This window comes from Lissotriton vulgaris, chromosome 1_1 (genome assembly GCF_964263255.1).
Source record: "Lissotriton vulgaris chromosome 1_1, aLisVul1.2, whole genome shotgun sequence".
Lineage (NCBI taxonomy): Eukaryota > Metazoa > Chordata > Amphibia > Caudata > Salamandridae > Lissotriton > Lissotriton vulgaris.
This window is the reverse complement of record NC_141685.1, coordinates 156019720-156034586: the sequence shown is the minus strand read 5'-3', so window position 1 is coordinate 156034586 and position 14867 is coordinate 156019720.

Below are 14867 nucleotides of genomic sequence, written 5' to 3'. Positions count from 1 at the left end.
ACACGATTTTGAATGGCATGCCAATCCCCTCAACCTGGCTGGGGGCAGAGATAGTCCCAATCTTTAAGAAAGGGTCCCCTCTGCTCCCAGTCAATTATAGGCCAATAAGCCTGATAGACGTTTCACAAAAACTGTTTGCCAGGCTGTTGTTGGACCGCCTGCTGGATTGGACGACGGAATACGATATCCTGAGTCCCTTCCAAGCGGGCTTCAGGGAGACGGTCTCAACTATAGATCAGGTCTTTCGACTTGGCCTCATCTTCTGGAAAACGGTGCAGTTGGAGGGTGGCAGCCTCTATACTGTATTCGTGGACCTGAGGGCGGCCTTCGACCTGGTCCCCCGCAAAAAGCTCTGGGAGGTGTTTGCCAAATTGGGTGTTTCCGAGGGTTTGCTGGAGATGATTGTTCGTCTTCACAGTGCCAATTTTGTGCAGGTGAGGTGTGGCAAGGTGGAGGCACTGTCAAATAGGTTCCCTGTTGACAGAGGGGTAAGACAGGGTTGTGTGCTCGCACCGACCCTGTTTTGCCTCTACATCAACGGGGTTATCTCTCACCTAAACGGGGTTACCAACTCCGATGCCCCCAAGCTGGCTGGTGCCAGGGTGCCGGCGATCATGTTCGCTGACGACACCCTGTTGCTTTCAAAGTCTGCAACGGGCATCCAGCGCGTTCTTGGCGGCTTGGCGGACTTCTGCGGGGTTCACGGTCTAGAAATTAACACCTTAAAGACCAAATTCATGGTCTTTAACCCCCCGCAGAAATTCCGCTTTAGCCCTAAAATCGGACAGAGCAGACTTGAGAGGGTGAAAACTTTCGAGTACCTTGGTGTCATGTTAAACGATAGATTGTCCTGGAGTACACATCAGGAGAAAGCACTCCTTAAATTTACTCAATTCTCGGCCGGTATTATGAATCTCATGGGCAACAACAAATCATCCATTCGGCCCAAAGGTCCCCCTATACAGATCTACAAAGTACAGGCAAGGGGGGCTGCCATGTATGGGTGTGAACTTTGGGGTCATGCAGGAACACAAGACTTGGCAAAAGAGGAGAACAAATTCATTCGGAGAGTTGTAGGACTTCCACCCAGCACGCCTCTTGTCCCTTTAAGGCTGGACCTAGGGTTGAGGCCACTAGACGAAGATCTGGCTTTTCGTCCGCTGGCTTACTGGCGCAGGTTGTGGGCAACTCCCGAATTGACCAGCTACAGACAGGGATTACAGGAGGTGCTCGCTTTGCCCAACGCAGGGAAAATTAAGTGGCTCAAATTCATCAAATCAGAGTTGGAGGGTCTGGGACTCCCGAAGATGTGGTCTGACCCCTTAACCACCTGCCCACTTTTTCCCAAAAAGAAATTAGCTAAGGCATACCACAATAGTAAATTAACGGAACTCCTAAACCATCAAAAACCTGGCTCATTGACCGACTCTTTTCTATGCATTAAGGATACTTACAGCTTTGTACCAGTTCTAGATAAACTGTATCCTCCCTTGCTTAGGAAATTATATTTGCAGTGGAGGCACGGGTCCCACCCCTTCGAGCCTTTACAAGCAAGTGGAGTGAACAATCAGTCAGCTTGTGTCCAGCTTGCAGAATGTCCGATGAGTCTGAACTCCATATACTCTTTTTTTGCCCGGTCTACAGTAAGATTCGCAAGAAATGGATAGTTCCCCTATGCAGAAACCTGGGATTCGTAGAGTGTCTGGCTGCCTTCAGTTTTCTGAAATCAAATCTGTCGGACTATATTGTTTTTGCAGTGGCCAAATATTTGGGTGCCATTTGGTTTCTGAGAAGAAAATGCCTCAAGGCTGGCCACTGACTCTAACGTACCAAGGACAGATACTGTGCCAAGAAACTCTGTTTTTATTGACAATGGATGATTTTATAAAGCATATATCCTTACTTTTTTATTAATTTTATGAATGTTATAAATGTCTTTTATGGTGAAAAATTTTACCGAAATAAAGATTTATGAAATGATGTTTGCTTGCTGAGCGGGTGTTGAGGAGGATGCATCGAAGGTGGTTGGGTCCTGTCTTTGGAGGCTTGGTGGTTCTGTTGCTGGTGAAGTTGCAAGTGTGGCGGGTTGAAAAGTCAGTGGGTGAGTTTCAGGGCAGCCTGGAAGCAGCAGTAGTCTCTGCCGGTGTTTAGAACGTGAAGTGTGTTGGCGTTGTATCGGAGTCTGGTGTTGTGGAGTGCGTGGGGTCCACAGTGGAACGACCTGGGCGAAAGCCGTATTGAATATCGGATAAAAAGTTGTTTTTATCAACCCAAGTTACAAGTGTGTCAAGTACCATGCAGCCCACCACCTTCACCACAGAGATCAGAAGAAAAATGAGCCTATAACAATAAGTACTGTACCGATGTCCCTTTTTAAATATTGGGACTATAATCGATAGTCCCAAGAATCTGGGTGACCAACCTGGGCTGCAGCATTGATAACAGCTGTGAGGACAGGCACCCAGGTTTCAACGTGGGCAATGTAGAGATATGGTGGGATCCCATCTGGCACGGGGGCCTTGTTTTTAGACAGACCCAGAATACAGGCTCTCACCTCTTGCGTGGTGAAAATAAGTTCCGAATTGCCTTCCACCCTTTCCTGCCCCTCAGTTGGCGGGGTATCGGACTGGAAGATACCCTCAAAATGATGTACCCAATTGTCCTCAGTGATATGAACATCCAGTAAATTTGCATTATTTCCAGATAGAAATGGGCTGTTAATAATGCCCCCGAAGTTTGAGCTATCACACAGTGTACTAACCTCCACTAAATCGATCCAGGCCTCCATCTTCAGGGCCGACTCACGAGTTGCTAGAGCAGCCTTATATGCTCTTCGTAAGCCTTTGAGCGCCACCCGGTCTCGGGGATTTACACCCAAGGCCTGTCTCAGGTTCCTGGAGGCCTGGGAGCAGGCCAAACCATCTTGGACCTGGTTGCTTACACCCCCACCCGAGGCCCGTAGTAACTTCCTTATGGCAGTAGAGATGGATCCAAATGCACCCATGATGTCCGGAGCACTTGCCTCATGGTCGAGACAGGTTGCAAACTTTCTGCTACACTGAGTTAAACGGGACTCGTGGAGTAACTCTGGGACAATACACCCCCACTTTACGCTCCTTCCCGCTTCCACCACTTTAAGAGGGACACCAGCCCCCGCTCGCCTTGCTATGTCCGAGTGTTCGGGTCTAGCCTGTTAAGACACAAATGGGGTTGTGGTCACTGCATTCACTCACCTGCACAGAAAAATCGGTAACCAGAGAATAAGGGGGGTAGATACAAAGGTGAATTCAATAAATGTCTCACACCCGCTCCCAATAACGGTGGGAGTAATGTCTGTTTTCCCGGGAGGCAGCTTATTCATTACAGATGTTAAATCAAATTCAAGCAAGATGGAGTTAAGCTCAATACCCTAGGGAGTATGTTCAATGTGTAAGCCTGCTTGTCGTGCACAGCCCATAGCTTCCACTCCTCTGTGCCTGATGTCCCCACAGATATGAGTGTTAAATCCTCTGTTAAACAAATGTATTGATAACTCTGACCTTTCAAGATGCTATCCTGAAGTACAGACCCCAGCAGAGTTATATTGCCCTCATCCGGGTGTGCAACTCCAGCGTTGCAAAAGTTTACCAGAAGTAACTTGCTCTTTCCACTGGACAACAACATCACATGTAAATTGGGAGAGACATATAGTGATGTATTGTAAGAAACTGGCTCTGTATACTGCACCAAAGTGAGGTACAGTGTGTATAGAGTCCAAGGGTCTCCTGAGGTAGGCAGAGGTTAAAGTTAGATAGAACTTTACTCTCTAAAGTGTTAGTTTGGTCGAGCAGTAAGGACAGTGTTAAGCATTTGATGTTCACACTCAGTCAGCAAATGAATTCACACACTCAAGAACTAAACTCTAGGCCAATTGTTTTTTGTATAAATAAATATATTGTTGTTTTATTTCTAGAACTAAGCAAGCCTGGCACAGGTAAGCATAAAAATACTTTGCAGTAATAATTTACTTGTATGAACACAGTTCAAGTAGGCAGTAGAAATTGTACTTTGTTTGATTTACAGGGGAGCAGTAGTATGCAACACTTAGCAAATACAGTACATTGAAAGGAATAGGCTTTTTCAGTAAATTGCAGGTAAGTTACTTTTTACGTTACTTTTCTAACTCAGTGCTGGATACCTGGATTCAGCACTGGGACATTTTCTAGAAATAGGTTAGTAATTAAGTTTTGGTTATTCGCATGATTTTTAAAGAATATTTCCAAAACTCCACAGTGGGAAACTTTTTGGAGCAGGACATTGAGATGAATGGGCTTCTACAATAAATTGCAGGTAAGTTACTTTTCTCGTTACTTTTCTAACTCCGTGCTGGATACCTAGGTTCAGCACTGGGACATTCCCTAGAAACCGGTAAGTAAACATGTTTTAGCTATTTGTGCAATTTAAAAAAATATTTTTAAATTTCAAAACTCCACACTTAAAAACATTTTGAAGAAAAGTTTTCCATGTTATCCTATGGAGGCAAAAAAGGTTAACGATTCTCAGGTAAGTAATCAACTGTGGGAGTTAAGGTTCTGGGGTTAGACTCATGGGTCCACCAGGGTCAGTGATGCACCGTTGTTGCACCCTCAGCGGCACTAGGACGGCTGGGTGCAGAGTGTTGAGGCCCAATGTTATCCTATGGAGGATAGGGGGCTCCGGTTGGTGGCGGCTGACAAGCAGGCCACGGGATTGTGAGAGTAACGCTCCTATGGTTTTGCTCAGGGCAAGTTGGGGACCAAAGGTGCACCCTCAGCGGCACTAGGGCTGCCGGGCGCATGGGGCTGTTTTGAGGTCAGGTGCCCTGTTGATTTCAGTGGAGATTCTCCGGGACAAAGAAAAACTGCAGGCTCGTGGACGAGGATCTTCCAGGAGTGACCACCACTTCGAGGGGTAAGTTGGGATGTTAAGGGTTGGTTAGGGTCCTCTGGATTGGGCACACAAGGCCGTGGGGCGTCGGGTGTAGGGGTACCTTTGGACGTCGGATTTTCTTACCCGCTCTGATCGCGGTAGGGGGGGGTCCTCTTGATTGAGGCTGCAGGCGTCGGTTGGAGACTTGAGGCAGGTCAAGGGTCGCCAGATCTCGGGTCAGGATCGCCGAGGAGACCACCACAATTGGGACCAGCTCCTGTTCCTAAAAAATGTGTTAAAAATCTAGGCTTAAATTTAGATCAGTCATAATCCATGAAAGACCACATTGCTGTCACTACTAGCTCCTGCTACTATAGTATGCGTTTACTCCGCAAAATTCTTCCCTACTTGCCCACTAATCACCGCAGAACCTTAGTTCAAGCTTTGGTCATCCGCCAATTAGACTATGGTAATGCTCTGTTGGCGGAAGTGGGAGAGACCCTGCTTACTAAATTACAAGTGATTCAGAGCACGGCGTCCAGAATGTTACTGAACCGCCCTGCTGGCCCCCCTTCTGCTCCCTTGCTGAGAGCGCTGCATTGGTTACTGAACCGCCCTGCTGGCTCCCCTTCTGCTCCCTTGCTGAGAGAGCTGCATTGGTTACTGAACCGCCCTGCTGGCTCCCCTTCTGCTCCCTTGCTGAGAGAGCTGCATTGGTTACCTGTAAGGAAGAGATCCTTTTTCAAAATCTGTTGTCTCACTTACAATGCGCTGAATGGCAGAGGCCCTTACTATCTACAAAAAAAACTCACCTTTCATACACCGAACAGAGATCTCAGATCCAGTACGATAGGCCTTCTACAGGTTCCTCGTATATGTTTGAGTCAGACAGGTGGAAAAGCTTTTTCGCATATGGCCCCAAGATACTGGAATAAACTACTGCTGCCCTGAAACAAAATGTCCATATGCAGCACCTTTAGGAAACAGCTAAAAGCATTCCTGCTCTAACTCTGTTCTGACTTTCAGTCCTCGGGTCAAATTTCTAGGCGAGCGCTGAGATGCCCCCGGGTGAGTCATGCTCTATAGGAATTAACTTAACATAACAACATACATAACATGCCTGAATGTAGGTAAACCAGAACCCCTAAATGTGTGCTGCCAGCTTTGCTCAGTTTGACTTCTAATTATTATAGCAGCGCTTCAGCACTTGACAGCTCAGGAAGCCATAAAAATGTGTGTCTTTGCATTTCAATACGGTGATGCAGACCACCACTTCCTTTTTAATATGCCCTTTAATGACAACAGCCTGACCTATTTTATCAAGAGACAGAAAATCCTCTCATTTCGGAAGATGCACCGCCTTGATGTAGCATTGCTCCAGGAAACCCACCTGTCACCTATTAAACAGGATGAACTCAGAAGGGATTGGATGAGTACGGTACTACATGCCAGCAGGATCCAGTCTACCCTTACACACCCATCTACTCCTTTGGAACATGGGGAGAGTGGGTTGGACATCTTATTTCACAAATCCCTGGGTGTTTGCACACTGCAGGCATGGTGGGACCACCCTGGGCAGATATATATTTTGCCAAGGTTCAGATTCTCAATGAGTCTTTATGTTTGGGCTTTTTCTATGCCCCGGCGGCTGACCAAACTCCTGCTCTCCTTTGGACAGCCGGGGTATTCATGGGGGGGGGTGCTGAAATATGGAACCTTGACAAGTCCAGAAACCATAAACCAGGCAGCCCGAGACCGGTTCATCCTCTCTGACATTATTGATGATCATGACTTGATGGATCCATGGTGATGACACGGACTATACTTTCACCTCCTGCGTCCATTGCAAACGTTTACGCCTTGATCCTCCCAAACAGTACCTCTGATCATGATCTTCTGCTACTCGACCATAAACTTTGATTGTTGAAAACCTCTCAGGCCCTTTTTTAAAAAAAATTTTTATTGGGATTTACAGTGTATCACAATTGAAAACGAAAAATTATTGACAAAATCCGGACATTAAAAAAGAGCCATCTCTTGAGTAGCGGCTTCAGAGCTTAAATACAATCTATAGATAATACAAAAAGTCCATATAAAAGACAGACGATCCATTTTACAACACCCAATACATCTTATCCTGGAAAAAAAAAATTATAATAAGAATTCTTTTTTTCTTTTTTTTTTCTTCTTCTCCTTCTATTGAGGTATCATAAATAGGGGATAAAAACACACATAAATACAGAATTACAACACAAGCAGTTGCCTCCAGTTCGTAACCGGGGCCCAGATCCTTCTTCTGAAGTCCCGCACCTTCACCCCTTTTGTTCGTACAGAGCTTCTTCCTCTTTCCCCAACTTTTGATTAAAATCAATGCCCGTAATCATCAGGGTATGGGATAGATCGATCTTATGACCTAGCAGCCCCTCCCAGAATTTCACAATCTCATTCTTCACGAGGGTCAGGTGACTACAATTATAAAACATATGTAAAATATCTGCTTGCCCATCCCCGCACCTTGGACAGGTATAATTATCCTTCACCCCCCACGCAAACAGTTTCCCCGGGGTGTAGTACAGATTAAACACAGTTTTTTAGTGCTGGGCCCGCAGGTTTGAAGCTCAAAAAACCTTTTTATTAATGATATAGCCAAGTCGAGATCTACTTCAGGATTCCCCAGTTTCCTATTTTTTTAACCCCTTTGGCCAAAGCCTCTAATAGAGAGTAATTATCAAAGGGTGGTGGTCTTGGTCTAAGCGCCTTCAAGGACCGTGACAATTGGCCATAAACCAACCAATGATTGCCAGGGATTCTAAATTTACTTTGGAGAGCCTCAAAGTTTACGACCTCTTCTCCATTCGTTACTTCTCCCAAGGTCTTAATACCCATCCCCCACCAGATTTTAAAAATCCTATCCGCACCAATCCCTGCAAAGAGACTCGAATTATAAATATGAAGATATGGGTTAACCTTGGGGATATTGCATAACTTTCCACAGGCCTTCCACACCCGCCACACACTGTCCATGATCCTATAGCGGGCTTTCTTGTAGAATCTGCGGTCCACTTCGCGCAGCATTAAACCCAACGCCTTCCTTCTTAGCAGCAAATTGTATATAGAGGGGGGCCGCTGACCTTCAAGATTCGGATCATTAGCACCAGCCTCCGTCTGAAAGAGTACAGACATGTGAGACAATAAACAGGTCCAATGATACAATCTTAGATTAGGCAGTGCCAGCCCACCCCTTTATCTACGGAGTGACATCAAATTTGTAGACCGCCTTATCTTTCCAAATTGCCATATGAATTTTATGAAGGCAGATTCTAGGTTTTTTATTATTTTTTCATCCAAGAAAAGCGGTATGGCCCGAAAAAGATATAGCACCTTGGGGAACATCGACATCTTAACCATGTTCACGATCCCTATCAATGAAAGGTGTAACCCATCCATCCTTCCCAAGTCTGATTCTATGGATTTAATAAGCGGTAGGTAATTTTCTTCCACAATTTTATTAACCGCAGCATTAATTTTAACTCCTAGATAAACTGCTGTATCCACAAATCTAGAGTCAGATTTAACTATATTCTTAGTGCAGATGATCTGGGTCTTTGCTTCGTTTAATAAATAACCAGAGCGGGATCCAAAATGTTTAGTAAGCTCAGACAAGACCAACATTGCCTGCTGGGGATTGGTTGAGAAATCCGCAAGATCACCCGCGTATGCTAATATTTTGTTTTCAAAGCCGTTATAGATCACCGGGCTTAACCTAGAACACCCTAAAATAGCCTGAATGAGAGGGTCAATATAAAGAGAGAAAAGGATCGGGGGCACGGGCACCCCTGCCGCGTTCCTCTCCTTATAGGAAACAGATCGGATTTCTCACTCATGTCTGTAACTCTGGCGACAGGTTCGGAATACATCGCCATTAGTGCTCTAATAGTTTTCTGCCCGAACCCTCTTTCTACCAAGATACCCCAGAGAAAGCTCCAGACCATGCGATCGAAAGCCTTCTCTGCGTCGAGCAGGATCATGGCCATCTCCCCTCCCGTGGCAGCATGGGCGTCAAATAGAGCTATTGCCCTGCTGGTATGATCCGTATTGCCACGTCCGGGGACAAAACCATGCTGCCAAGGGGAGACGAGACCGCCAATGATTCTGCCCAACCTCATAGCCCAGATCTTGGAATACAGCTTGGTATCAGAATTGATCAATGAGATTGGTTGATACGACCCCGGATTCTCACTAGGCTTCCCTTTTTTGTGGAATATTACGATGTTTGTTTCTTTCCACGAATCCGGGATCAGCCCGGTGCAAACAACCCATTAAAAAGATCTGTCAATAGCGGGATGATTTCTGATTCGATTCACTTATACACTTCTAAAGGGATGCCGTTGGGGCCGGCGGCCTTCCCTGAGGCTAACTCCTGTAGGGCAACCTTAATCTCCATTTCTGTGATGTCCCCAATCCAGTTCTTCCTGATGTGAGTCATCCAGGGGAGGTCCTATATCTCTAACGTCATCCAGATGTTCTCCGTCCCTATCCTCCTCACCATACAATCTCTGATAAAACTTCCTAAACACTGCTGAGATCTCCTTAGTCTCTGTATACCCCCTACCGTCCTCCTCTATTTTTTTAATAATGTTTTTAGACTTCTCTTGCCTCAGACGAAGGGCCAGGGCTCTGCCTGCATGTTCTCCCGTTTCATACCTCTTAGCTTTGGTGGCCTGAAATTCCCCTATCGCCTTTTTAGTGACCAACTTCTGTAATTCTGCCTTAATAGCCAATAGAACATTATGGCTGTTACTACCATCCCCACCCGTAGTGATGACCTTCATATGCTCTTCTTCTATGGATACTAACTTTTCCAATAATTGGGTTTTCTCAGTCCTATCTTCCTTCCTCATTCTAGCAGCTCAGCTGATTGTTTTGCCTCTGAGAGCCGCTTTCAAAGACTCCCATACTACGTTGCGGGATGAGCTGTATCTATTGGCTGCGAAAAAATCATCCATCCACCTTTTAATATGAGCTACATACCTTACATCTTCCAGCAATCTCCTCTCGAAGGACCAAGATGTCCTAGCTCTTTCCCGGACCCCCCTTTGGTAAGTGATTACCAGAGGGTTATGGTCCGAGAGTACCCTCGGTAACATAACAATAGCAACTCTGTTATTTTCCTGGGTGGAAATAAAAAAAGAATCCAATTTGGAGTATTTCTGGGCCGGGTTTGAAAAGTAGGTATAGCCAGGATTTCGGGGCTCCTTAGTCCCCCACACATCTATTAGTCCAAGTGAGTCCATAAGAGCCTTTATCAAGCTAAAAACCCTAGGTTTCCGCCCCGCATAATGCCACCCATCAACCCAATTGGAGGAGATATTTAAATCCCCGCATAGTATTAACGGTGCCGACCAACCAGTCAGTTCAATTTCCAACTAATTGAAGATCTCTAGCTCATCGCTATTTGAACCGTACACAACGCATAAGGTGAAACCCATTTCTATTTCTGCGATAGCCCATCTGCCACAGCTATCTACCTTCATCCTTTTCACACCACCCAAAGATCTCCTAACCAGTATAGCAACACCCCTAATTGCTGAAGATTGAGATGAACAGGCAACCAATTCGAACCCGTTTAGAAATAAGAGATTACACTTTGACCAAGGAAGGTGAGTCTCCTGGAGGCAGAGCACGTCGAACTTATTAAATTTGACAAGATGTGCCAGCCTTTGTCTCTTCCTCCAGTCGTTCAATCCCCCCACATTCAGCATGCAGATTCTAATGTCCGCCATCATTACCCTTGGTTCGCCGCTCCATCAAAAACCTCTTAGGCCCATTGGCGTATTGTGACGGGCTCAGGGTGGGGTAGCGTAGCAGGAAAGGGCAACAACCGGGTTTTGGTAACAGAGGGTTTATTGATGCCAATAGGTAATCTGTACAGGTCTTTCTGATATGGGTAGTTCACCTGGGAGACCGGCTACGGCTCCTTCTTCTCCGTCAGGGCTTGTCTGTCCTCCAACAACCGTCCGGGCTTCGTCGGGGGCTCTCTTCCTCTTCTTCCGTCTCTGCTGTGTCCGTGACTCCCCAAAAGCAAACAAACACAAGGGTCTCGTGAGTAAACTGTACTCAGCGCTTGCTGTTACAGGGAAGGGGGTGAGGATACAACCGGTGCTCGGACATATACAAGTGCGGTATAGGGAGGGTAGTAACGTGCTCAGGGAAGGGGAACCGGGAATACAGGAATACCGTGGTTAGGGCCTAGGGGCACCCAGCCCCGCAAGCGGTCACGCACCTGGGCTAGCCACACACCTCCCCGGGTGTGCGGCTGGGCGGCTCACAGGGACGTTGGCCTCCGGGCTTCCCTCCGTCCTCAGCAGGCGCCGACCCTGCTTCTCCTTCCCCGGTCGTCTCCTTCTCCGATGGTGACCTCCGACCCGTCTTCACCTCCGCCTCCGATGGTAACCTCCGACCTCCGCCCCGCTCCTTGTCCCACGACTCCGCCTCTGATGGTAACCTCCGACCTCCGTCCCGCTCCTTGTCCCACGACTCCGCCTCTGCCTCCGATGTTCTCCTCCTTACGTCTCCGTCTTCCTCTGTACTATCGCCTATCGCTTCCTTCACTTTCCTCCACGCACCAACCGCTTCTCTCCTCCGGGTGTACAAGCACACCCTCGCTTGCCTTACTTCCGTATTTGAGGATGCCGCGTCATCCTCTGGCACTGCCCACTCCTCCACTGGCCATGAATTAAAGGGCCACGACTCATCTTCCGTCAGTGGAAGGCCTGCCTCGGTGTCCTTTGTAGAGAGAGAAAGGGGGGGGGGGGGTTCGGACATATGATCAAAGTCCTGGCAGTCCAGTGGCTCCACTATAGGGGTCGGGTGATGACAATGGTCCATGTATGTATGTATGTATAGGCATTTATATAGCGCACTACTTACCCAGAGGGTCCCAAGGCGCTTCGACCGCTGCGAAACCCTTCCTGGCTTCCCTGAGAGATGGTCCCTTAATGGGTATCTCCAGGGTGAGACCAGGCATCTCTGCCGATATACCCCGTTACACACCTCCTCCTTGGACGCTCGCGATCGGGGAGCGGATGCCGTGAAAGATAATCCGTGCTCACGTTGTCAGTCCCCTTTTTGTGATGCACCGTAAAAGAGTAGGGTTGGAGGGCCAGGAACCACCGCATTACTCTCGCGTTGTTGGACTTGTTCCTAGCCATCCACAACAGGGGAGCATGGTCGGTGTATAAGGCGAACGGGTGACCCTCCAAGTAGTAGGCAAGTTTCTCCACCACCCACCTTACTGCCAGGCACTCTTTTTAGATAGTTGCGTACTTCAATTCCTGTGGGAACAGTTTGCGGCTCACGTATACTATAGGGTGTTCAATCCCACACCGCCCCTATCCCATAGTCTGAAGCGTCAGTGTGTAGAATAAATGGCAGTGTGAAATCGGGGGAGGTCAACACGGGAGTGGAGGTGATTATGCGTTTGAGGCGTTGGAAGGCATGGTGCATGGGCTCAGTGGGATGAATGGAAGAGTTGGATTTCCCCTGTAGTCGTAAGGAGTCGGTAAGGGGTGCGGATATGTCAGCAAATTGGGGGATGAAGCGCCTGTAATATCCAACTAGGCAGAGAAAAGCCCTCATCTCTTTTCTGATGGAGGGAAAAGGGGTGTCCACGATCGCCCTCACTTTTTCTATCTGCGGCTCTATGAGTCCGTGCCCCAACATGTAGCCCAGATATTTGACTTTTTGGAAGGCGACGCGGGATTTCTTCGAGTTAACCTTGAGGCCTGCTTTTTCCAGTGCGCTGAATACTTCATGTACATGGGTCAAATGTTCTTCCCAGGTCTTACTGTGGATGACTATGTCGTCTAGGTAAGCTGAAGCAAAGGTGGACACGGGGGACAAGACAGTGTTCATGAGGCACTGGAACGTGGCAGGTGCCCCATGGAGTCCAAAAGGGAGTACGGTAAACTCAAAATGACCGTCGTCTGTGCTGAATGGCGTTTTGTTCTTGTCGTCCTCCCTCAGGGGCACCTGCCAGTACCCTTTGGTCAAGTCTAAAGTAGTGATGTATTGGGCGTCTCCTAATCGCTCGATGAGTTCATCCACCCTTGGAATGGGGTATGCGTCAAACTCGGAAATGTCATTCATGGCCCGAAAGTCCATGCAAAACCGGCGGGTTCCATCCGGTTTGGGAATCATGACTATGGGGCTCGACCAGTTACTCTTATAGGGGCGTATTACCCCCAAGTCCATCATGTCCATTACTTCTTTTCTTATAGCCATCCTTCGAGCTTCTGGCACCCGGTAAGGCTTTATTTTGATGACTTTCCCTGGAGGGGTGTTGATGCAGTGCCCCGCAAGGGTCGTCCGTCCTGGGTGGTCTGAAAACAGCCTATCGTGGAGGTTCAGGAGCTGTTACAGATCCTCCCTTTGTGGTGACGTTAATTCGTCATTTATGACCAGTTGTTCTTGGGTGGAGGTTGGTGTGGCCGGGGTTGAGGCCATGTGGACAGGGAGGAGGTCCCAGCCACGTCTTTAGCATATTAATATGATAGGTCTGGGTTTTGTTTGGGCCCGTCTTTAATCTAATACTGGTCTGGCCAATGGTCCCGGTGACTTGGTAGGGTCCGACCCATTCAGCCCGGAATTTCTGAGTGGAGGAGGGAAGAAGTACGAGAGCCCATTCTCCTTCTTTCAACTGCCACCACTTCTTTCTTTTGTCATACGCTGTCTTCTGTTTCCTTCGACTTTCCTCCATGTGGTTGTATGCTAAGTCCCTCAGCTTCCCTAATTTTGACTTCAGGCTTTGGGCGTATTCAAGGGTAGAGGCTGTTTCTTCTGGTATCTCATTCTCCCAGGCGTCTTTGGTCATCTCCATCAGTGAGCGAGGCTGTCTTCCGTACAAGAGCTCAAAGGATGAGACCCCTAAACTGCTTTGGCGTTGGCCCCGTATGACGTAGAGAGACAGGGGCAGTACTTGGTCCCACTCGGCTCCGCTCACTTCTAGCATTTTCCTCAATGTAGTCTTTAGGGTGCGGTTGTACTGTTCGACCAGTCCGTCCGTCTGGGGGTGATACACGGAGGTCTTATCTGATGGATGTCCAGGTTCTTACACACTCCCTTCATTAGCCGTGAGAATCTCCTTGGGGAACCCCACCCGACTGAACAGCTCGATCATCTTTTCAGCGACCTGTTTTGTAGTGGTCGCTGTTAAGGGAAAAGCTTCCGGGAACCTCGTGGCGTAATTCACCATCACCAAGACGTGTTGGTACCCCTTCCTGGTCTTGGGTAGCGGTCCGATTAAATCCATCCCCACTCTTTCGAAGGGCTTGCCTATGATGGGAAGGTGCTGCAAGGGCACTACTGGCGGCTTAGTCATGTTTTTCAGTTGGCAAATGCTGCATTCCTGGCAATATCTGGACGTGTCTCGGTAAATACCGGGCCAATAGAAATGCCAGAGTATGTTTTGAGTCGTCTTCTCGGATCCAGTGTGTCCGGCGACCAGATGACTGTGGGCAAACAACAGCACCTGCTCACGGAAAGTAAGAGGGACCAGGAGTTGGGCCTCTTCGTCCTCTTTCCCCTGGCGGTACAAGAGGTCGTTTTTTAGAAGAAACCGTACGTATCTGTTGCTGGGGCTGTTTTGTTCTTGATGGGCTTGGTCCCAGGCGTTAAACAAGGTGTTGTCATTAGCCTGGGAAAAGCGAAAGCTCCTATCCAATACCCAGGGATCGGGTGTCAACAGTGCCGGGCAGGTTTCTCAAGGGACTTGTGGGGTGCTTGTTGCTCCTTCTGTCCTATGCTATGTTTAAACCACTGTAGGAAGTGGGGATTGTCTGTACCTATGATCAGGTCCTCGGGGAGTGAGGATAGTACACCCACTCGGATCATCTAGGTCTGTCCTCTCAGGGGTTGGATGGGAACCTGGGCTAAAGGATAGGGCTTCACGTCTCCATGTACACACCGTATATGGACCGTTT